The sequence below is a fragment of the Fukomys damarensis genome, unplaced genomic scaffold, assembly GCF_012274545.1.
Source record: "Fukomys damarensis isolate Sample0158 unplaced genomic scaffold, DMR_v1.0_HiC HiC_scaffold_16, whole genome shotgun sequence".
Classification (NCBI taxonomy): Eukaryota; Metazoa; Chordata; class Mammalia; order Rodentia; family Bathyergidae; genus Fukomys; species Fukomys damarensis.
Window position 1 is genome coordinate 8,463,423 of NW_022900928.1, and position 25,852 is coordinate 8,489,274.

Consider the following 25,852-nt stretch of genomic DNA (forward strand, 5'->3'; position numbering starts at 1 on the left):
CCTGGGCCTGTTGCTGATGACATCACACAGTCAACAGATAGAGCCGCGGGGTGTCATGGGAACTCAGTAGTAAACCTGAGCGAGCTCCTCCTTCACCGAATTTAGAATCTTAGAGAAATCACAGAGAAGCACGTATTTTAGGAGTGACAATGTTATTTTGACAGGAGAGACTAAAATAAATATGCATCTTTTATCTTGGGTTTTTCTTGAAATAACATTGAACGTAGCTATTTAATTCTGTAAACCTGTGGAACGAAATCCATATTATTTGACTGGTATTGCAGATGTAATTTTCCCCAACCCCAGCTCTTGTAAATTACATTCCCCTTATTTATTTTTCAAATATTTTTCTGTCTGTTTCTTTCCTTCTGCCAAGGAAACATTTAAAGGAAAGATTTAAATGCTCCACATGAAAGCCGTTCCAATGTCCTTGTATTCATAGAGAGCCGTAGAGAAGTCAGGTTGTTATAGAATAATGATTTGGTGATGAAAAGAAAATGAAACAGCTGCGACGAGATGAAGCCGTGGACTCCAGGGAAAATCAAATCCATGTCCACCCTAATGCTTTTTATGCACTGACTTGTTGGAAAACAAACACAATTTATTAGATAAATTTGCTACAGTGAATTTTTTCCCAGAATCACTTGTTCACTACTGCTTAATAATACAATAATAAATATTTTTAATCCTGATGTTCACTGATTTTTGCCCTTTAACTTCAAAATCTGCTAAAACGAAGCATTTACTTTCTGTTGTCATTGCCTTGATGAAAAAGTGAAACCCAATACAGAAAGAATTATGAGCTCATTTTCTTTCCCTTCTCCCCACCGCCTTAATGGTGCAGACTTTCAACACATAATTATTTACAATGCATTTCCTTCTAATTGGACTGAACTAAAATTTCAGCTAAAACAGATATGAGTCCCTTGTGGTTTTATTTGAATGATGACTGGACAAGAAATCCAACTTTTCACCCAATGCAGAGCGGAAAGCAGGTCCAAAAGGGTGCCGTGAAGACTGTTTTCATTTAAATGTATAGTTCATATTCAGTGTCCTTGCTGTATAATGTATTTTTTATGTGTGCGTGCAATTTTAATTTTTTCATTAGGAGGGGAGACCATGTGCTGAGGGTTTTTCTCTGGAGGCCTGTTCTCCTGGCTGGATATGTATGACAGGTTTAAGCATTAAATGGCTTTAAGCTTGTCAAAGAAAGGTTATTAAAAAATGTCCCTGCCTTTCAGGCTCCATGCTCAGTAGGAGACCAAATGCAATCCTCTGGGGCTGTCTTTCTATTTAGTCTTGTCATTTGGCTCCTTGCCTATAGCGAAAAAATGAGACACCATCTGTTACTTCCCCTAATGGCTGTGGGTCCAGAGTTAGCCTGCCTCCCTTTGCTTACCGGTTTCCCACCAGCGGCTGGACACAGCCTCACTGGTAAGGCTCTCTACAGAGCACAGTGCTTTATTATTAATGGGCTCTGAGCTGTGGAACTGCTAACATATTCTTAAGATGATGTTTAAATCTAAGCTACTTTCATTAGTTTATTACTACTGTAAAGTCTATATTTCTTGTAATGGGGCGATCAAGGTTTTATGCGTGAATTGCCTTTTTGATGGTAATAACAACCGCTTATAATAATCAAAGACTTCTATGAGTCATCCTCTTAATTTTCACAAAATCATGTACCCTTCGCATCATTGACTCCATTGTATAAATGAAGAAACAAGCACGACAAATTTATGTTACTTGCTAGGTTCGTAGCAATAAAAAGGACAGCCAGGGTTTACTTAGTCCAAGCTTCCCTGCAGAGCTGGACTTTCTACTACCATACTGCTGCTTCTCCAAGTTACATACTGGGCTCCTTGGGGTTATAACTTCAAGCTTCAGCTTAAAAACCACTGCATACTAGAAACAAATTATTTCCCCCTGCGTTTCTCTCAGAGTTTGGGTTTACTTGCAGGAGGGCCATCATGGATTTCTGTCCTTGCTGTCAGCCTGGCTGAATCTTCTCCTAAAGTGGTGGGCACTCAGGATATAGGGATGATCTTTATTGTTAGCCTGGTGTCAAGTTCTTGCAAACGGCACTCACTTGAAATACATTGGCTGAAGCATCACTCATTCGTAGGGCCACGATGTATTTCCCATTTGAAATCTCAACATGGGACAGCGCTTTGGGGGTGGATATATGTCCTGTAGCAACAAGTAACTATTCCTTCAGATTAAGTGCTTGGTAAGATTTTCAGCGAGGGTACGTTTTGTGGCTGAAGGCACAAAATCACTGGGTGGCTTTAAAAACATAATTGCATATTTTTTTCTTAAGGTGGGACTACAAATACAGAAATAGCTAAAAAAAAAGTAAAAAATCAGTTTGCTTTTGCTTGCAAATTCAAATCAAATTTGGTTCCAGAAAATGTCACTATGATAAATGTGGAGATAAAGTAATGTTAACTGTCTTGCTATAGCATCAGTATTGGCAAGGTTTTTACACATTAGTGACAGGTTGGACTAACCTGTACATTGCTATAAACTGTAAATCATTACCTAGAAGGCTACATTTGCTGTATGTTAGTAGAAGTTAAGCAAAAAGGATGTTTTACTGCTAAATATGTTTTGAAAACATTACCTTGAGAGTACATGTCTCTATGGAAAACAAAAAGCAAACCAAAAAACTTAACATTTAATGTATTCATGTGCGCTGTAAATTCCAAAGTCGTAATGTTTACACTATTTCAGAAGCTTATTTAACAATAGAAAGCTACTTTTTGAAGTTATTAAATGTGTTTTGAAAAACATTTATCAGGTCTGCGCTTCAAAAATACCTTGAAGTCATAATTTGACATCATTCTAGACAGATTGTCCTCTACCTCTCAATTCTCTGGGTGTTCAAAGCAGAGGTGTGCAAACTTCACTCATGTTTTTCTTTATTCTTATCTCCCACAATAAATTAATTCCCAGGCCTTTCCATTTTACCTCTACTCAGTCCCTTGGAAATGACTTCAACTTTCCATTTTCACGGTGATTGTGTAACACCTTCCCAACTGATCTCTCTGCTTCCCAGCTCCACACTAGGGCCAGAACAACCTTTCTGAAATACAAATTGGGTTTTATAAAACGAGCCTTTGGATAACTTCACAGATATTCCACAATGAACAATGAAAGTTACCCTCCTGAGCATGGCTTTTAAAGTCTGTCATCTGGCCCATACTTGTATTTCTGACTCTATGCTTTAATCATGGTGGGCTGCTTGTGGTTTCCTGAAAACAGAATAACTTTTTTTACATATATATTCTTTTTCACCTTCCTGGAGTGTCTTCCTGTCTACCTTATATACACTGTTTAAATGATAACTGTCTGCAAGGCTGGAACCTACACTAATCTTTTTTGCAAAAGGTTTTTCATCACTCTAGGCTCAGTTATATAATTGGTCTTGTTCTATTAAGTTTCTTAAACCAGGCTCTCTGCTACATTTTTCTTGGAAGAGGTCCATGGCGAATGTGGTGGCCAGCGACAAAGACAGTCTCCAATGAACCCTGCCCTTGCTTATCTTCTTTGCATGTTTTATCAGAGTTGGTCAGTACCAATGCTGTCCTACACAGGTAATGGTGCGTCACTTCTAATGATCATAAATAGAATTATGGCTTTCTCTTCTGTCTCATTCAAGAATTCGTAACTCTAAGCACCTTTGATCCATATCACCATCCATTTTGCGAAGAAGACCATGTAGCTGAAAATTTAGCTTTTCTCCAACAGCCTACAGGGAACTTCGTGAGGTCTCATCAGCTGCCATGCAGAATGTGCCATTTTGGAATTGAAACCTTCAGCTTGCATCAGACCTTCAGCTAGAAGAATCCTGAACTGAGAGTTTCCTGAAAACTTCATGCAAGACCTTTAGCCAGTATCACCAAGCCCAGTCTCTTTCAAATGCCTGATCTTTATGGTTTTGGTCTAAAGTGTTCCCCAAAAGTCTTGGGTGCAGGGGTGGGGCTTTTTGGGATTAAGGGACATTATACTCAGCAGTAGATTAATCCACTGAGTTCATAGCTCAATGTGTTAAGGGGAATTGGGACTTTTTGGGGGGGGAGGAGTCAGGTCAGTTTTGGGGAGGGGTTGAGAGAGAGGAAGAAATTTCTTAGGCAGACGTGATTGCACTATCTGTCCAGCATTTCAGGCTTTGTGTTCTATACCATTCACTATCACAGAAAATTTTGGAAAATCTGGATCATTCAAAAACAAAAAAGGAGTTAAAGAAAAGAACGCACTTACAAGGAGAACTCTATGACCATCTTCAGTTTTAGGCCACACATGAGTAGTCTGTGGTTGATTCTAAGCTCTCACAATTTTGCAAGCTCTTTGCTCTTATTCTCCTTTGCCCACCACACTGCATGCAAATGGTTGGCACCAATCTAAAACAACAAGAGAGTCACAATTTGCATTTTTTGCATCTTATTTGCCAGGGCAAAAGCAAAGAATAGTCATTTTTAAAAAATGTAAGCTCAGGAACTCTACAAGTGTAGTTGCGATAGATTTCCTATAGGCTTGTGATTGTCTTATGAGAAAAGATTTGCAAGACAATTTATTTATGTTTGGGGAATTCTTGATAATATTACTTCATCTCATCGGATGTTTACTCTTAAAGAAGTAAGTGATTCACAAAGCCTCCATAATAAGATGGGTTTAAATATTCAGCAGTTCCAATACCTTTGAATTATCTGTACAAAAATGTATCCAAGTAGTAATCTTGTCTATAATTAAACAGTGTAGCATCAGAGGCTCACTGTTTCAAAACCAAACACTGGAGGAAGTTTTACTTTGTTTTAATTAAAATATCTTTCCAAAGCTTCTGTGGGGTGGAACTGCATCCAGCTAGCCCTTCTTTCCTAGGACGGGTTACCTGGGAAGATTTCACCGTGATCAACTTCAGCGCATTCCTGCTCCCCTACTGCTTTGCTCTAACTATGCAATTTCCTTCTCTTCACTTTTCTTGCAGTCTGCTAATGGGCTTTTCCTTGCTTCAAGACCTTAGTCCATACCCTTTCTCCAGCAGGAATGCTCCCTCTTCTTTTCTCAAGTCAGCTATAACTAGACCTCCAGAGTGCAGCTATTACTTCCTCTGAGAAGCAATCTCCTGAATTCCCAGATAGATGCCTGATAGACCTAAAAACACACGACTAGCCATGGCGGTGCTGGTTTTAACCCAAGCATCCTGGTATACCCAACAAGAGGATGGCAAAACTTAAGTCCCTCTTGGAAACTTAGTGAGACTCTGACAAGAAAAAAAAAATATATTTTATTTTTTTGTCAGAAATATAGCTCAGTGTGGAGACTCTGGGTTCAGTCTCCAGTACTGAAGAACTAAAACTAAAACTGAAACAAATGAAAACACTGTACATTTCCTTCATTGCTGTAAAAGTCTGTGCCCCTATGTTAGTTAAACCAAGCTGCTTTAGCAAAATGCCATAGGCAAGGTAGCTTGAAAAACAAATATTTATTACAGTCTTAAAAGCTAGGAAAGCAAAAATTGAGATCTGGAAGATTTTCTTCTTGATGAGATGTCCATTCCTGGCTTGTGCGTGGTTGACATCTCCTGAACTATCAAATGGCATGGGTATATACTAATCTCCCCAAAGGGGGGCTACTTCTCATGGGATAATCCATCTTAATTACCCTCTAAAGCCCTTATGCCAGGAGCTAGAGCTTCTTCAACATTAGAACGACAAAATACCCTCAATGCCAGCGTCTACGAGACTGCATTTTTGAGGATAAAGCTCCGTAGTCCCAGCACAGGGTCTAGTACACAGTTGTCATTCAATAAATACCTACAGAATAAATGAAAGAATTCCTCTTATATTATTTGATCATATCAATAACAAAGTAGCTCATCTTGAAAGAAGAGACCTTCCTAGGATTTCTTCAATCCACAGAACTTAAAGTAGATCTGTCACATAATAATACTGTTATGATTACTTTAATATAAATAGAGCATTTTGGTAGTCACAAGACCCTGCTTCACCCTACCAACACATGGAGAGAACTTTCCTTTTGTTACTGCTATTACATTTTCACCTTTACACAGGCCCCTATTTTTCAATCAAAGCATAAGAACCCACAGCAAATTAGAGCACAAGCAAAAGCCTCATGGAAAATGTTCCCCCAAATTGTTCAGGGGCTATAAGAAACAAATCTTAGTCTTTCTCCAAGGGTTTGGTTGGGATTTTGATTAGGACTACTAACACTCCAACTAATTAAGTGGAGAGCTCTGTTTTCATAGGCAGTTTGAATGCTGATTATCAAAAACGATTGAGGGACAACTTAGCTGAAGCTCAGAATTAAAAGTTGGCCCAGTTAGGGAGAATGAAAAACCTTAATTTATTGGGTGTGGGGACATCCTGGTCCCACAGCATTTTTGTGCTAGATCTCCTGTCCGAGTGGAAATAAATAAAACTTTAAGGAGAAAGTAAGAAGTGGCTCAAGAGAAAGAGAAATGAAAGCATTTCTGGAACCCTGGGGCTCCTGCTCAAATAAAGATGTTGACGAGGTGAGCAAATAACTCACACTGGAGAATGAAGTTGTGGCTTGCTAACAATTGCTGTAATAATTAATACTGAGTAGATAAATATAGCAGGGGTCTGTCTTTGGAAATCAAAGATGCATGGACATCCAAGAGATGACCTAAATGTCGGTTCCATCAGTCACAACGCTGACTGTGCTCAACTTTTTCCTGCTTTACTCTTATCCTTTGCAAAAAGAGAGCTAACACTATTTGTGTGATGAACAGTGCTTAGCACCACCCATCACAGGGCAGATGCTCAAGTGTAATCAGTACTAATCCTTCTGCTTTACTTACGTTGAATATTGGCTCAGAAAGTGAGGGCTGGCTCCCTGGGAGAACTCTGTGGAGACATCAGCAGACACAGCTGGGTGTTGGTAGAGACAGAGAAAATGAGGTCTCCCAGGTCAAAGATGATTTTGTTTTATGCTAGGTATGTGTGAGCTGGGATGACAGCTTTCCAACTTCCATCAAGTACAGAGCATGGAAACGGCCATTTGCCTGCTCCTATGACGAACACTCACCAGACGGGTGTTGTAATAAATCTTAGGGAAAGGCGTTTTCAACAACTAACACTAGAGGTAAAGAGAGGCAACTCATGTTGCAACTGTTTGATTTATGGGCCAGGTATTCATGGGAATGGGAATGGGAGGAGGAAAGCAGGTAGTGTGACTGGATCTTGGATGTAGAGATCCAAGTACCCCCCAGCGAGATGCTTCCGTGACTGTGACACGCACCCTTCCAAACTCATCCTGCATTTCTTGGTTCATGGGTGTAGGCCTTTCTTTGCGCTTTATTCTCTGAATACTTTTTTCCAAACATTTGGATTTGGAAGGCAAGTTTCCAGAGAAGCAAAAGAGAACAAAACAAGCGTAGTGGCTGATTCTTTTCTGTTTTTCTTTTGAAAGTTTTCAGGCAGATTGCTAACTGGACAACACAGGGACATGCTACAGATGCAGAAATCAGATGAAAAATGAGCCAACCAGCCACAAAAAGTGCCACTGAGAAATGGGGTTTGTTAGCCTGAGAATAAGGGAACCTTCAGAACTTGCTTCCAAACCCTTCCGCTGCCATTATTCGTGAGATGGGCTGATATCCTGTGGGGATAGACAGTGGCGATGGAGGAAACCAAACTCACTGCTTCACTGTTTCTCCGGAGGGACAAGGAGGGCTTTCTGCCTCTGGCTGGGGGAAGAGAGTGAGCACAGACAGTCGAGTGGGAGGACAGGAGTTGTGTTAAAGGCTGAGCTCCATCCGGCCTCTGCTCTGCTCCTTTCTCGCTGTGTGACCGTGAGTGTATTACTTCGTATCTCTACATCGCATGTTTCTTATCTATAAAGTAGAAGTAATGAAGCCGGGTGTGGTGGTGCACGCCTGTAATCCCAGCACTCGGGAGGCGGAGGCAGGAGGATCGCTGTGAGTTCCAGACCAGCCTGGGCTACATAGTGAGTTCCAGGTCAGTCTCAACTACACAGTGAGACCCCGTCTCAAAAAAACAAAAAACAAACAAACAAACAAACAAAAAAATAAAGTAGAAGCAGTGGAACTTTGTATGATATTTTGGGGGTTACACGAGTTCTTAATGTCTGGTACAGAGTAAATATTGTCCTCTCTTCTCCCCCTTTCCTCACTTCAGCTCCATCATGCCCTTTCTCATAGGAGTCAGTGTGTCCTACAATTGCTTGGCCTGGAAGGTTGGACTGGATTCATTTCGGAGATGAGTACGAGTCGTTTGAGCTCATAGCAACCACGGATGCCTTCCCACAGGTCACCCTCTCCTCCCCTGGGTCAGGTGTGCTTTATCTGATTAGCAAATAGGGTAATGAATTCAGCCGAGCTCAGCATTTTCTCTACCTCTGTGATCTTATTCACAGAGAGATTTCATGCTTGTCTTCATTGTGATATATTGTAAAAGTGTGACACAGTATCTGACTCTAGCTGGTGGGGAGACAAGTGACAGTTGTCCACAGAGTCAAAGGATAGGGAAATTTATACATAATGCATTAGTGAAATATCAACAACTCATTTGGCCACATTGCGAAGCCACATTCTCCGTGTGTCTTATTTTTCAGTTATTTCCGATGCTGAAGTTAAAGGAGATGCTATTAATTATCTTTTACACTCCGGAATTGTCTGGCTGGATACATCGAGGAAAGTCTTCCCCCAAAGAGGCACTAGTATTGAAAGTTAGATTTCTGAAGGTAGATATTAGTTGGTTTTCTTTCTTTTAATTTTTACTTATTTTTTCTTGTTTTCATTTATGTGCCAGTTAGGGTATGCTGAGTCCTATTGACCATGACAATCTGCCTAATGGGGATAACAGTAGTCACACAACATCTGCTTTTCTTTTAACTAGATTTGGATAGTTTTCTTACAAAACACTGATTCATGCTTTGGATCGCTGATTAAGTATTTTCCTTCATCAATACCCCTGGGTGAACTATGTTATTTTCTTTCAAAGCTTGTGAAAATTATAAAATGGCATATATGGGATACAGGGAGAGGGCTTTAAAATTATCCTTTAACTGCATTGTTTTCAAATGACACTTCAGGATATTTGATTAATTCAATGTTTGTCTCAGTTCACTAGATTTTATCCAGCCTTTGTGACTATATTCATTTGTTTTTTGTTTGTTTGTTTTGTTTTTTACTTTTTTTTCCAGTGCCTTCATTGCAAACTACTTGTGGTCAGGGCCATGTCACCATCATCTTGGTAATACTCACACAGCTTGGACTAGTGCCTGGCAAACTGTGGTCATTTAATATGAACATCTGTGACCATTCTGCAATCTCAGAAATGACCCGTCCAGATTTTCCAGGTATTAGGTTCCGTCATCCTGGATCTGTTTACCATTTGCCTACTGATGCCTTTAAATTTCTGAGGGCCACAACAGGACAGGTCAAACCAAAGACATCCTCTACAGGTGACAAGTCTTCTCCCATTAGTCCTACTTTCAGTACTATCATTGAGCTATGTGGATTATTGAAGGAACTTGATAACCTAGCATTAAAACTTTTAATCAATCAAAATGTGTCTTCTACTTTCATGAAGTAGTCATGAGTTTTGGAAAACCATGAATTTTAGTGCAAGTCAAGCTGTTAAAGCGTCAGACCTAAGCATTACATTTCTTCCCATTTCCATCGACCCCATATCAGAGTTATAGTTACAGGGATGTGGTTTCCTTTAGACACACACTAAGAGCCTGAACATAGTACTCAGTGCACACAGGGGACCCCCTTCTCTTTTCCAAAGAACAGAGGAAAACGTAAGATTGTTCAAGATTTATTTCTCCTCCCTTCCCTGACCGGCCCTGCGTAAGATGACAGAGTCTGCACACAGAGTGGTAAGTCTATGTTCTCCTCGCCAAGCTGTTAGTCCACAGCACTTTTTGTGTCACAAGAGATGATGCCTTTAGCTCTGGCTGCAAGTGGTTTATGCATAGCTGTTTTACAGCTTTTACTCCTCCAACCAATGATGTGGCCCAGAAAGCGGGCTGACGGAGTGTGTGGCGTGCTGCACGACATCACAGTGCCGCAGTCCTTCCTGATGTTCGGCTGGGAGGGTAGGCAGTGAGGGGCTGGGTAGATGAAGAGTGATCAATTGCAGCAAAAGAGATGTGGGCACTGGATGCTCTATTCCTGGATTTTACAAAGACAGGGAAAGTCATTAATAAGCAGAACGCATCAACACGAACCACTCATCCATACAATCCAAGCATATGCTCAGGGCCTGACTTTCCATCTGTACCCCCTGCACTTGGTTTTAATTTGGTGCTCCATTCGGGTGGGGGTGTTTCTCAAATTAGTGGTTTAAAAATCATTTACAAAATGAAAGCCTTGCATGACTGCCTCTTATTTATGTTTTGACAATAATATGCACCAACACTTTCATAAAAATGACCCCCCCACACTCACAAAAACATAATCTCTTATTTCTCACATTTCTTTTGTGATTTTTTAAAAAATTGTAGGCTACACTGAGATTCTTTATTTGAGTCTAGTATTAATAGAATTCTTCACATTTGCCTGCTGACTGAACTCTATAAGAAGGCATCGTCTGGTGTCTGTCCCCTGTGCTTCTAATTGCTTAATTAATATTTAAATCCAAGGGTTTCAAAAAGGTTGGGTGTTATTTTAAGTTATGAGGTAGGTAATTGGTGCTGTCACACCATTAAAGCTGTCATATAGCATCAATAAAGAGATTATTGGTACAGAAGTCTAGCTTGGGAGTAAAATAAAAGGAATCACAGTTTTTAAAAAAACAAGGTACAAATTAGTATTGGTCTAAAAATATTACAAAGCTTATAAGTACTGTTTAGTCAACCCAGTGGATGAATAGCTTTTTGTAATATTAAATTTATTTAAAAAATAAACTGGAACATAAAATGTATGCATATTAATGGATTAAAATGTGATATTTTAATACATGCAGATATTGTGTGATATTTAAATTAGGTTAAATATTTCTACTGGGCTCAAACATTTGTTATTTCTTTATAGTAAAAACATACCTTTCAAATACATCTATTTATAATTGTATTAACTTGAAGGAATGTTTGTAAAGTTGAACTAATATCATTGTAATTAATGAGTTAACTTGAAAAAATAAGTCAGAAGAAGATCTAGTGATATTTTTAGAACATATGACTTCTTAACAAATCATGTTTTTTTTCTTAGTTGGTACATTTTAGGTATACAATGCAGATACATTCATCATTGAGATTTTGACTTACCTTGGTTCTTATTTTTTCCCCATGTCCCTGGCTTCCCTTCACCTCTCTACCCTTCCCTATTTTCAAAGACATTGTTTCCATTTTTTCCTTTTTTCTTATTTTTTCTTTTCCCTTCTTACCTTTCTCCTACCGCTCCCACTTCCCCTATACCTTTAGACCTTTTCTTCCTATTACAAAATATCAATTATACATTTTGTTCCTTATTTACATTTTTAGTCTATCATACCAGAGAAACTATATCATGTTTGTAAACTATACAAATACTTTGTTTGAAAAATGCTATTGCCTAAAAGTAATCACAGTACTGTGTTCTGTATAAATAAACATAAAATAAATCTTAAATTTAGCAATATATACTATGAAATCATTTATACAAATTAAAATTAAAGAAAATTATTGGAAAAATACAAATGAATGAAGAAAAGATGAAAATGATAAATGGATTAACAACAACAATATAAAACTTTCAGAGGCAGAAACCTTAGACAAGATTGTGTAGTGTTAATCAACACAGTAGAAATGCAAATTGAGAAACACTAATGTCCCTTACAGCCACTAATTTAACAATTAATTGTTTGATGCTGCAGATGTGGAAATATCTGTACATTCACCAGTAGTCTCAAAATAATTTGATGTTATGTGTCAAAAAAATAATTTGGGGCCTGGAGATGCAGGTCAGTGGGACAGGGTTTGCCCAGCATGCATGAGGCCCTGGGTTTGAATTCTAGCATTGGAGACTATAGTAAGAATTTGACAATATGTTTCAGAATCACAAAACATTTTATATAATTCATCTGAATAATCACATGCTTTGTAATTTATCAAAAGGAAATATTTCAAAAGGGTGAAAGACAGTATATACAATTACCTTTACTTTTATATTACTTGTAAAAGCAAAGAAACTATAGGCAACATTAACATAAAAATAATGGAAGCCATTGAGAGGTTTCTGTCAGCTGATAAGGACATAGCAATGTGAATGTGAATAGTAATACTGATGAAATAATATGAGGTGTGTCTTAGTCACTTTTTTATGATTGGTAAAACACCCAAGACCCACAGTTCAAAGCAAGAGAGGTTTATTCTGCCTCACTGCTTTTCAAGGATTTAGTCCACAGTTAGCTGGCTCAAGAGCATGGAGAAGTGGTCTGGTGGCAGAGAGTTGCTTCTCTCATGGCCTCCAGGAAACAGAGAGTGAAGGGAGGAGCCGGGGATGGACAGGGACCCTTCCGGTTGGATCTTCAGTGACCAACCTCTTCCGACCGGACAATACCTTAACAGCAGGGTCTCCCTTGGGCTCCTTCACTAGTGACACAGATCCAAGCACCTGGTCATAGCCTCACCTTTGAACCCATGGGTCTTTTGAGGGACAGTCTAAATCTAAGCCATAACAAGGCCATAGTGACATGTACAATTGAAGTTTTGCCCACTATTAGAAAAGTATGCTTATGATGAAAGAGCCCAGAAATATAGAAATGTTTGCTGAGATGAGGAAGAGGAAATATACAAATTGTGCAAGTGGCATCAAAGATTCAACTTACTGGTACAAAGAAGGAAACAGATCTAGACTGGAGTAGTATTTTGTTTTTGTTTTGTTTTGCTTCATATCCATATAAAATTAGCTTCTTTGAGTCTTAGAATTTTTCTTTAGCAAATGAAGTTATACCTGCCTCATGCACTTTTTATTAGTGTTAAGTGACAATAATGATAATACATAAGGGAGTCTCAGAAAACAGAAGCTGTTATGTTATTCACGGCAGTCTTGATGACAAACACCCTTGTAAAAAATATTTGAATAAAAAATGTTTATTCCAGGTTAAAAACTGCTGATGAGGTAATGACAAGAGTTGAGTTGTAATAGTTTAAATAGTAATTCCATCATAGGAAATGCCTGTGATAAGATAGTCCTGTAACAGAAAGCGGAAGAAAAGAGAAATCTGTTTAAGGTGGAAAATATTTCCTAGCTAAGCATTAGCTTAGTGGTGACACTGCCTGCCTTGCCAAGTACAAAGTCCTGAGTTTGACCCCCAGTACAAAAACACCAAAAAACATATGTGGTGTGTGTGTGTGTGTGTGTGTGTGTGTGTGTGTGTGTGTGTGTATTTATAAATACCCTAATGTGGAAATTTGTTTGGCTTTGGTGACAATCATGACGATATAACAGCATCAGTCATTAGTTAACTTTTGTCGTTTGTTTGTTTGTTTGAATCATCTGAGAACCAGGCTTTGGTTGAGCAAAGGATTTAAAATACTCTTTCCCTTGGATGAGTTCAAGTGACCAAATTTTAAATATGTAAAATTTAATAACTGCCACAAAACTCAGTGACTAATGTTGACTTTTCACTCCCAACCATTCAAACCTCATTGTGGCTGCTGAGGGTTGAGCGTTTGTTGGTTCATCTTGACTGGGTTACTGTGCTGCTTGGCTGAAGGTGCTTCTGTTGGCTGAGCTTAATGAGCTCAGGACCTTTGGTGGCATCTCTGCTCCAGATGTCTTTTATATTTCTCCTGGGATGAACTGGTGTGGTCTTCTAATTTTCTTAGGGGAAAAAAAATGCAAGTGAGATCCAATAGCCTTTTCAAGCCTCTGGAACAAGAGACTAAAGCAAGAACAATGTACCCATACACTTGGGATCCTAGGGACTTCAGCCATGCACCTCAGTCCTGCTTTGTCATCCTCCATTGGCACTATGTCTACTGACGTCGCACTAAGTCACAGGGCCAGACCCAAGGGCAGGGATTTCCCACCACGTTCAGTGGAGACACCACAACATTCTATAGCGAAGGTATGGACAGAGGGAGAATGGAGACTATTTCAACCAGCCTACTAACTAGTAATCACAATTCTGTGAGGAGAACTTCAATCAATTAAAAACAAGGTGTATACATTTTCTTTTTTTTGTACCGGGGATCGAACTCAGGACCTTGCGATGGTGAGGCAAGCAGCGGCACCACTGAGCTAAATCCCTGGCCCTGAGAGTGTATACATTGAAATTCCATAGTTAATAATGGTACACTAGCCTATACTGAAGAGGGAAATAAGAAAATGAAGTTTGGAAAATATTCTTTTTGTATAAGCCAGCCAAGCCAGCTTTGGCGGGGGGTGAGGAATGTAGAGAAAATGGGAGATTTCAGACAGAATGTGACTTTCAAACAGGCTTGGATCAATGAAGTAGAGAAGAGAAGGAGGTGTCTTCCAGACAAAAAGAGCAGTGTCTTCAAACACTGGAAGACAGAAGTGTGTGTGACTTCTGGTGTAAGCTAGGTTCCATGGACTGGCTGCTTAGTGGACCAAGCAGTAGGGATCCCCCAACACACGGACACAAACTGTGTGTCCCTTCTGGGATGTTCCCTAATTTCACATACCAGACTTAGTATACAATAAGCTGTTGGCTGAATTGCTCATGAACTCTTTTGGCAACTTATGTAGTATTTTCATCCCAAGTTTCCCAAGCCCAGTCTTATTTTCAGCATCTGAATGAGCAATTTTGTATTTGGGGGCCTTCCTTGATTTGTCTTTCAGAGTAAGTTGGTTTCCAATAGCTAGTGTGACCCACGATGAGAAGAGACGAATATACACAGACAAATCGCCCACAAAGATACACTCTAAGGAAATATTTATAAGCCAGGAGCCTGAAAATGCTTAGGAAAATACATGAAAACCATTCCTCCCCTGCAAGCCTAAGCCCAAGGAACAGCTACCATCTGCTCCTCTTGGCCCAGTAGCCTGTGTTTGAATCACGGTGCTGATTCCCCTGCAGAAGCAGTCAAAACAAGGTTTGCAAGGCAATTGATCTTTTAAGTTGAGTTTTACTTGGTATGGCTATGCGATATTTATTCTATGCATTATTTTGTGTTCCCAAACTGCTCCTTCTTCCGTGTTCACCAAATAAGTCAACATTATCACCAGTTATTCGATCACTTAAGACCAAAAACTTGGAGTGCAATCACATTTGAAGTTTTGTTCCCTTATATTCCACATCTGATCCATCAAATTATATCCCAAATCCTTCTTCTGCTTCTCTCTATTGTCCCTCTTTATGAGAAGCCACCATTGGAGTAAGAGCTCTCTCCCCATTGGAGTAAGGTCTTACAAGCTCCTAGCTTCTGCTCCTGCTGTCTGATACTCTATTCTCCACACTGCAGCCATAGGAATCCTTATAAAATGCAAATGGGATTCTATCATCCACTGCATGAAGCTCTTTGGTGGCTCCCACTATGGTTAAGATGTCTCTCTATGGCTCAATAAATAAGACGATGGGAATGTGCCCAAAGGATACAAGTGTTGAGTGAAAATGTTCCTGGAGGCTAAACCTGAAAGAAAGTGAGCATCAGAATAAGTGATAGAGCTCTGGATATAACCCAGATAATAAAATCAACATCCATGAGCCCCTTCTGATATAAATACATACTGGAGCCAACCACTGAATAGACAAGTCTTTGGTGCAGAATTGCAAATAGGGTGTGTAGATGTTCCCTCTTTGAGAAGAGAAAAGTAACTCTGCACCCTTACATGTGGAATGCTGATAGCTCATATAATATGCAAGGAGGGGGAACGAGCTGTGTGGATATTTGACAGACCCTAACCCAGTCATGTGTTTGAGAGGAATACCATTAAGGGATCAGTCGTGTTAATAACGTTTATCCTTGATAAGATCCAATAATAAAGGTACATTAAATCTATGGCCTTCCTCCAAGATAAACCCAGTGTGAATGAAACAAACCCACTGGAGAGGTACTCTGCACAGTATCTGACTAGGACTTCTGAAAGAAAAGGCTTTTATATAATCTAGCAAGGAAAAGTCACAGGGAAACTGTCCCAGTCAAGAGGAATCCAAGGAGATACAATGGCCACATGAAGTGTGGCTTCTCAAAGAAGTTCCTGGAACAGAAAAGGATTGTTACTGGAAAAACTTGAAACATCTGAATAAAGCTGGGACTTTGCTTGGCTGTCATGTCTTGGCGTTGGTTCATGAGTTATGAAAAGTATACCACATTCATAGAAAATAAGAGGAGGGAAAACTTTGCATAAGAAAACCATTATTTTTGCAACATCTCTTATTGTGAAGCTACTGTAAACATTAGAAAGAAATCTTTTGGTGGCATTCAGGGCATCACAGTACACGAGCCCTAGTCATGTCTCCGCGTGGCATCTCTTGCACCTTCCTCTTTCCTTTTCACTCCACACGCAGGGACTTACTTATTACCCTCACCCATGAATTCCACCTCTGCATCTTTGCTGATCTGTTTGCTTTTCTTGTATTTTCACCCATCTCTCTGTCTTTATTTGGGTCTTGATTCAGAAGACACCTGTACGGAGACTTTACCTGGTGATATTACTTAAAATTATATCCTCCATTATCCTTTGCCCTACTTTGTTATTTTTTGACCACACTGATTTCACCTGTTCATATATTGCACATTCATTCATTTATTCACTGCCATTCTCTCTCACTGGAATATAAATTTCATGAAAGTGAAGGGTTGTGTGCTTTGTTGGTAAAACACAAAGTGCCTCTCTTGCTCCTAGAAGGATGCCTTGGGCATAATAGGTGCTCAATTAAATATTTGTTCAATTAGTGACAGAATGAATTTCGATATTTTATCATGATACCTCCACTAACAGGTTGTGTTTCAATAAAGCACCTTAAAGAACAGTGCACTATTATCTCTGCCAAGCACTTCTCATCTGTCTCCTTTTCTTCTGTGCATGATGGTTCTTTCTGATATAATAAAATTACCGTGGACTAAAGACGTTTCATTACTTCCTTCAGGCCCTGGGCTGAGCTTGTAAAAGAGTATGCTCTCCATTTCTCCACACTGCCAAACGGGATTGTGTACTGGAGTGTAGGCGGGCTTTTCCCCTTCTACCTTTAATCATGTGTGTACACACATAGACACTTACTTTAATTTGTACCTAAATTTGGGCACTGAGGTATCTGTGAATTTTGCCTGCCTCCTTAATACAGTTCAAGTGAGATCATTCTAGTCCCTATATGAGAAGGAAGGAAGGGAGGAAGGGTGAAATTAGCTTTTCTTGGTGAGGCACTTAGTTCCCCAGGAAACAACAATTCTACAGAGGTCTAGATTCTTTGTTGTTGTTGCTGCTGCTGTTGTTGTTGGTGGTGGTGTTTTCAGAACGGTATTGCTTGTTCAGGCAGGCCTTAAACTCATTATGCAGTCCAGGCTAGCCTGGAACTGGGGACGATCCTCCTGAAGGAGCTCCCTGAGTGCTACGATTGCAGGCAGGCATCACCACCCCCGGCACCAAATCCTCTTCTGTCCTTTTTTGGCACTGAACTGGGAACTTGTGACTATAACCCAGCACTTCGATGAATTTCTCAAATGGTCAGTCAGGATGTTCAGGACTACGCTTACCACCAGAGAGTTCCAGAGGCTTGTTACATAAGAGGCAGACTTGGAAGTGACCCGGATGACTGGGGCACAACTGATTTTGACAGAAGTTTAAAATGTTCTGAGATGCAAATTACAAGAATAAAGGGTGAGTAGTGACGAGATTGTAGAAGAACAGGTGCCAAAGGGAAGCTTTTGGGGTGCTATACATGAATGAATAGTTCCAAAGCTGGGGGTGAGATGTAGTACTAGTGAAGGAGGAAAGCTACAGTCATGATAACAACATAAGAAGCAGCTACAAAAACATCTAAATGGAATATTTATCTAATATATAATTTGTATTTGTGATCATTTTTGTTTTCACACAAGCACATTGTGGGACCCGAAGGGTTTTGCAGTAAATGTCTTCTTGCTGTCACTGTAGGAAGCTCACCATGAACTCCATGCCTGTGAAAAATAAAGTGACCCCTACAGCGAGGTCCTTTTTAGCATTACACATCGCATTTCTATTCATGTCGAGGTGTTCTGCCAATTAAGACAAGCAGACATTCTCTTCCAGGTATCGTCTGCGCTGGAAAGGGAGAAGGGACTAAGTCACGCGTGCATGCACCCTTTTGGTGAAATGTTCCCTGAGTCACGTTTGGAAAACCACAGTGTGTGGCTCAGCTTGGAGAATGAACGAGCACTGCTACACGCTGTCCACGGCGGCTCTCCCCGTCGATCTCCTGCTACCACTAGAGGGCACCACAATATTCATTACCAGGAGAGAAGCCGAGGGGCCTTGCTCCAACTGCGGGATCTTCTTTCCTTTCTCTCTGACAATTCTATCTCCTGAACATCGACGTGCCTGTGACATTCAGGGCATATTCCGCAACCCCTAATTTAGGAAAAAAATAGATCCCATTGAGGGCATCGGGCGAGGATTGTGACTTCTTTTAGGGGCCAAAAATTGTAATGAATCACTGTTTTTGGTGTGCATATTTTGCATTATAAATTGGTACTGCAAATGAAGAAGAGGGTCTGCTTGGCCAGTGTAATGCAACAGCTTGAAATGTGCACAGGGCTGGCATAGAATATGGCAAAAGAGCATTTCCAGGCATCAGGGAGCCAGTGGGGTTGTACAAATTCCTTGAATACAGTAGGAAATACAGATTTTTTAAAAATCTAGACCCCAATTGACGTATTATAGTATTATTCATCCCATAAACATCATCCTAACACATATTGCCTGCTTAGCACCGGATGGGCTGAATCTGTCGCACCCAGTAATGTAAGTTATTTATTGATCTGAAATTCTGACTGAGGGATACAACACACCCTGCTTCCAAATGCATTTCTCTCATGCTAAATCCTCCCATAATAGCTGTCTTGAAATTAAAGTTTATTCTTAGTGAGTCATTACCTTTGAATAAAGTCATCTTTCCAGCATACTTAGAGTACAAAGATAGGAAGATAACCCACAGGTATGACTAACAATGGTGCCTTTCCTTTATTAGGACTCAACACAAGAGAAACATTTTTATACTTTGCATGCTTGACTTTTCTATATGAGATCGTCATTTTTATCACTGCCATTTCTTTATAGAGGCAATATCTGGATAGGTGGGTTGAAAATATTCCCAATGCTTACATTACTATTCAGTTGTGAAGCCAGATGCAAACTCAGTAGGTCATGGTGCAAAACCAGTGCGTCTCAGTAGTACTGTGTTGGAAATTTGTCGTTTATTTCCATCCCCTCTCTGCAGTAGTCACATATGGACACACCCCAAATGGAGAGTCTTGTGTTCGTCCTTTCTCTCCCTCCTTCCCCTCCGCTCTACACACACAGCTCTGCCTTCCGCAACTCAAGATCCCACCATCTACCTATCAGTAAAGACACTACTGTGAGAATCATGCCTGATCTTGCTGTTCTTTGACCCTTTGAGAACAAAAAAGACATGGGTCCTATTAGTTTTTCATACACAATCATTTAGTTACTTATTTGTGTAGTCGCCACAAAATATCCTATGTCAATTCACACATTTCATGAGGTTGGGGAAATACAGGGCTCATTCTCCATCGTACTCCAAACACCTAATCAAAAGGTGACATCCGGATTCCAGGGGATGTTCAATAGGTAAGTGCTGGGTATTCTATCCACAAGAAACATATCTAAAAATCAAAGTTAAAAGTCAAATCAAGGTAAGAGATGCACTAGGAAAAGATAAACCAGAATAGCAGAAGTAACTCTGCACAATAAAAAAAGATAAACAAGAATAAATAAGGCTTTCAAAGATAAAAAAAGATATATAACCTACCACATTAACTATTTAGAACTATATAATCTAGCTGGGTGCGGTGGTACATGGCTGCCAGCCCAGCACTCTTGGAGGCTGAAGACCGAAGGATCCCAAACTCTAGCCAGTCTGGACAATTTAGTAACTCAGAGAGACTATGTCTCAAATTTTTCAAAAAATTTAAAATAAAATGCCCGGGGATGCAGTTTAGTGCAAAGGCCCTGGCTTCAGTGCTTAGCACCACAAGAATATAATTAATTAAACCTATCACATTATTTAAAGAATAAAATATTTGGTCATTTCAACAAATGAAGAAAAAAATATTTGATGAAATAGAGTATTCACTCATGATCGAATCCAGTCAACCAGGAACAGAAAGCAGCCTTTTCAGTCTGATACAGGATTTCTTCAATATGTTTTTAGAAAAAATCATTTTTCATAATTTATTGTTGGAATCTTTCTTTTTAAATTCACCTACAAAATGATTTGCCTGCCATCACTGGGGTAAAAATATTTAAATAACATTCAACCACTGTGGTAATATCTAAAAGTAGAAGCATTAAAACGAGGGGAGGAGAAGCTTGTCATTGCTCACTAAGACAAATATTTTCATGGTAAATCCAAAGATTCTGTCTTTAAAGAATTATTATATACCAGTTTAGGAAGCTGCCTATTTAGTAGGCCAAAAAATAATGGTTTACTGCAGTTCTTTACAAAGAATATACACAGTCCCTCAGAACTTGCCTTAATGTGATTTCAGCTACTAATACGCTCTCCTTTCTCGTTTGTACACAACTGACCAAAAGCAGAGACCTATGAAAGCCCTCCAGCTGTTCTCATCCAAGTCAGAGGGAAGGCTGTGGGCATAGGGTCATTAATTTTGTTGAGGAGAGAACTAAGGTAAAAGAGAATCATTATATTTCCTAAAGATGGATGTGTTCTGCAGAAGGAAAATGAGAACCCAATGCCACTACATTTAATTTTCCTGCCTCTTTTTACAAATAACCCAGATTTGAAATATTAATACTTCCCATGATACTGAAAGCTGCACAAGAAATTATCAAGGAAGGAAGACTAAGGAGAAAAAAAAGCCATGCACAGAAACATCTCTGAAATGCACAGGTAGAATTTTGTTTTGAAGTTTCCCCCACAGAAATCTTATTTGCAGATTCTCAACCTGAAATTATTTTGAAATGTTTTATATTATTTAAAAAATATAATCGTTCCTTTCTAGGTTAGACGTTTAACTTGTTGGAATCTTCAATGGAGCATTTATCAAAGTCCCTTTGGCATCAGTTTCCATACAATGGAATTTAGTCACAGTATGTACACATATATTGCTTTTTCCTTCGGTTTAATTAGTCACTATGAAATAACTCTACCAAGACTCTGGGTAAGGATGTGCACTTTCACCACTTTGGGGTTTATTCAGGAAGTGCTGGAGTTGAGACCTGCAACGTTCCTCAAAGTTCACTCAGTTGCAGGTCTATTCTCCAGCTCTTAATGCTATTGAGAGAAAAGAGACATTTTTAGAGAGACAAGATTTAGTGCAAGATCTTCTGGTCATTGGGGTGAGACTTTGAAGGAGATGGTGGGGACCTAGCCCTTTCCCTTACCTCTTTCTCTTTCACTTCTTGCCCATGAAGTGAGGGATTTTTCTTGCTATGAAGAAGCAATTGAAGAGCAGAAGTAGAAGAAAGGTAAAGGAAAACGATAAAGGTAAATAAAATCAGAATAAAGGCTATAGAGGGTTTGCATGCCACAATTCATTCAGAAAGTGAAACTTTTGGAGACTCCACAGATAGATTTTAAATTAGAAGGATCATCCCCAAGAGGCCCAGGGAGCCTAGATAACACCTTGAGTTTGTATTTCTAGCCTTAAGAGACTGGTGAAACCATAGCTTTAACTCCTTAACCCACCTAGTGTGTGGCTAATTTTAATAGCAGCTCTGGGAAACAAAAGAGCTATCACAGGGTTATGGGCTGAATTGTACCCATGCCCCCATCTCCCTGTCATCACCCTTAATACCTCAAAAGGCGATGTGTTTGGAGATAAGATTGTTATAGAGCTTATTAGATACAAATGAGCCTGTTGGTGTGAGCTTTAATCTAAACTCACTAGTGTCCTAATACAAAGAAACTTTGAGCACAAAGTAGAACCCCCCCAGGGGCTATGTATGCAGGAGAAAGAGCATGGGAAGGCATAAGAAGCAGATAGTCTTCTTCAAACCAAGGAGAGAGACCTCAGGGAAACTAGACCAGTAACCTGTTGGTCTTTGACTTCTAGCCTGGGATCAAATATTTCTCATTTTTAAGCTGCCTAGTTACAGCACTTTATTACAACAGCCCTAGAAAACAAACATATACAGTACTACAAATAAAAAGAATAATACCTTGAAAGGACCTGGGGTGGAAAAAAATGAACAGGTTTGAGATTTAGAAAGAAGTTGGACTTAATACAATTTGATGAGTCATCCGATGTTGAGAAGGTTGCAGAGGAAAAGGTCTCTGATTTGGACTAAGTCATTGGTGGAGATTTCCATAGATGAAGAGCTGTAAAGGAAGGAAAAGGAAGACACAAACTTTTCTGTTAGATGTGCTGGGCACTGAGGGTGCGTGGGCTGGGTAAAAATTGCCGGTTAGCTATTGAAGACACCTATTTGGAGGGCAAATCAAGGAACAACTGAATCAAGAAATACAGCTTTCAGAATCATGATTCTACAGAAAGTCCAGGCAGTTGCCGATGGTGGGATGGTTCAGGAAAGCCTAGAGAGAAAGGAAAGAAGAAAACAGGATGTGAGGAATACCTAAGCAGAATTTAGACTGAGGAGGGCTGCCAGCCATGGAGGCGATGTAGAATGGGGTGAGAATGATGATTACGCTGTGACAGAGAAGATTCGCCAAGATTGGGAATCAAGAGTTCATTAGGCTCTCCACTACATATTGTTTTTGCACAGTAGTGGCAAAAGGTAGAGCTCAAAAAGTGGTTAGGGGATACATGAAAGAAAACGAGGGAGGCCAGGGATTTAGCTCCGTGGCACCTTGCCTGCTTTGCAAGCGCATGATCCTAAATTCAATCCCAGGTACCAGGAAGAAGGAGAAGTAGAAGGAGAAGGAGAAGGAGAAAAATAATGAGCACAGATGAATCAGAAACAACATGGATGTAATAGAATCACAGAGAATCTTACCAGTAAGACTTATTTACTTAAGGCTGCAGACAACCAAGTATGGTTTATTAGTGATAGAAAGGTGTTAGTTAGGATGAAGAAGAAATTAAATTAGTAGAGAAATGACCGAGGAGGTAGAAAAGTTTAGACATCAGAAATATAGGTAGTGCAATTCGCTTCATATAGGACAAGTGACCAGGAGCCCATAGGAGGGCAGAAAAGTGAGTGACATGGGACAGGGACAGTCGTCAGAACAACACGAGGACGTTGGTGCATGAGGCCCCTGGAAACGGAGTGTCTTTTTTGCTCTGAAATAGAAGGGCGGGCCGTATGTTTCCGGTGACAGATAAACAGAGGGTCAGACAAAATGAGATTTGAGCAGATTCCGGGAGAATTTAACAGCTTTTATGGTGGAAAGGATAGAGCGCCACCTAGGGGCACAGAGACAGCCACCCTGGACTAGGTAGGAACCGATTCTTCGTGGGTCCAAACTTCCTTTGTGCAAAAGTTTCTCTAAGAAGGTGTAGCGGCTCAGAGCTAGAAGCTGGGAATCCAAATTGTGCTAGGGAGATCAGCAGCACAGTTAATATTTGAAGTATTTATGGAGTAACTAGTTTTGCCACACAGAGTGCCAGGACTGTTGAAAGGAGGGGAGAGTGAAGGTATATAATGAGAGCCCAGGACACTGAGCACATTTCCAGAAGTTTTGTGTGCGCTATTTAATCCTTCCGACAGTTCTGGGTATTGTCTCCTTCTTGCTGATGAGGCAACAGGACCAGAGAGACATGCAATTTAGCAGAATAGGAAAAATCATCCATATAACAGAAAAAGTGACAGACAAATAAGTCCTAGAGAAAGCTGAAGGACTGGTAGTACCGATTTCAGTGTGTCTCAGTGGAATGGGAAACTCTTCCGGTTAAATGGATTTCAGGAAGGAGAAATGAGGTTATTTTGCATTTGGGCCCCAATAGTTGAATCTCTTATTTTGCAGCTGCTGAGAAAGGATGGAAAGCTGTTGAACAGAGGCGGGTATCTTTAGAGCTTTCGTAGCCTCAGTACCATGGATCTAAAAACAGAAAACATTGGTCAAGGCGGGACCACTTATGAAGCCAAAGTTCACATCTACAAGAGGCCAGCGAGGAGAAATAGGATCGGGGAGCTGCTGCCGACTCCCCGTCTACCTCATTGTGCACGATGGAAAAAGTGTTTATCTTCCTTCGGACTCAGCTTGTCAACACAAAAGTCGAAGAGATTGGAAGAAATAACTTCTAAGGGCCCTTCTGAGGAATACAGTTTTTATGATTCTGAAGAGAAGAGATAGCAGTAGGCCAGGGTACTACAGGCCAGAGAGGAGAGGCACTTTTAGGGCTTTCTGAAACTTTGAACACAATACAAATGCAGATAAACCATTGTGCATGTACCCTCCACACACAACGCCTATCTCTGGGAGGAGAACTCACCACCAGATCTCCTCTGGTACCACACCCGGGCAGATGCACACAAGTACCCTACGAGTATCTCTTGATTCAATCTTTTTCTTTCACACTGTCTAGGGGAGGGTCTCATCACCTACCATTTGGGGCACTCAAGTTGTCACCTACTTCATCGCTTTTTCCCATTCATTCTCTATGTCCGTTGCTGAAAATTGTATCTCTCGTCACAAAACTCTGTTTTCGGTATTTTTCTCTTCATTTCCCTGATGGAACAGTGGAATCAGAGAGGAATGACTTAGGAGGACGAGCAACCTCTCAGAACTTCCTTTTTCTTCCCTCCCTCTCTTCTTTCCTTTTTGTCTTCATTTTTCCCAATTTTATTGATGTATAATTAACAAAGTTATGTACATTTAAAGTATACAATGAGATGTTTTGATATACATATTTTAATAAAAAAATTACTGAAATCAAGCTAGGTGACATTTTCATTGTTTCCCATAGTTGCTTTTCTTGGTGGTGATGTGAGCACTTACGCTTCCACTTTTAGCAACTTTTAAATGTAGGCAACAGGATAATTAACTTCAGTCTTCATGCTGTGCAACAGATCCTTGGGACTTAGCAGAATCCCTGATACTCTGTAGCTTTTCATCAATGTAAACGTGTTTCTGATTGCTTTAGTTTTCGGCTTGAACTCTTCAGTCTTCAGATTTCTAGAAAACAGTGTGGCAAAGTATAGGAACAATTCAATGAATGCTACCAAGATTTTTCATAGTCTGCTTTGGTCCAAGAATACATTTTGGAGAGAAATAGTTATACCATCCATCTTTTAGACAATATTTCAAGGGTGCTAATTCACTCAACAATGCATTCACTGAAAATTGATGGCAGTGGTTTGAAGTGCTACCTCTCAGTACAGCTCTGAAACAGGGACAGTGCAGTTTAGGGTTCTGATTAGGAGCAACTCTATATATTTCTGATCACCTAAAACAAGGGAAAGTTTACATATCATAAAGCAAACTGAGGAATCCACCTAGCATATTTAGCCACTATTGTTCTAGCTCAGTTTGCTCAAACCCTTAAAATTAGGTCTACATTTATTTTCCTTTGAATCAGATTTAGCTCCTCTCTAACAAAAATGCATAAATGAATGGGTATCCAAGGTTCAATGTTCTACACTATTAAATATGACTGGAAAAATTTTGAAGCAGGTGTAACTAATCACTCACCATAGCCATAAAAAAGAAATCACAATAGAGCCACTTCCTGGTGATCCCTCAGAGATAAATTAATTACAAAATTTACTTCCTTGGTAGCTGAAAGGCTTCACCCTTCCCATCAAATT

The 25,852-nt window shown here is 39.8% G+C and overlaps 1 long non-coding RNA gene across 1 annotated transcript; it reads right to left on the reverse strand.

Annotated features, from left to right (window-relative positions):
• Nucleotides 1-13,784: 13,784 nt before the first annotated feature.
• Nucleotides 13,785-25,119, reverse strand: LOC104860183. Its single transcript, XR_779602.1, has 3 exons — nucleotides 25,044-25,119; nucleotides 24,651-24,773; nucleotides 13,785-13,819 (listed from the first exon to the last, which is right to left on the reverse strand). It is a non-coding gene; the product is annotated as an uncharacterized LOC104860183 (long non-coding RNA).
• Between the last annotated feature and the right edge of the window lie 733 nt (nucleotides 25,120-25,852).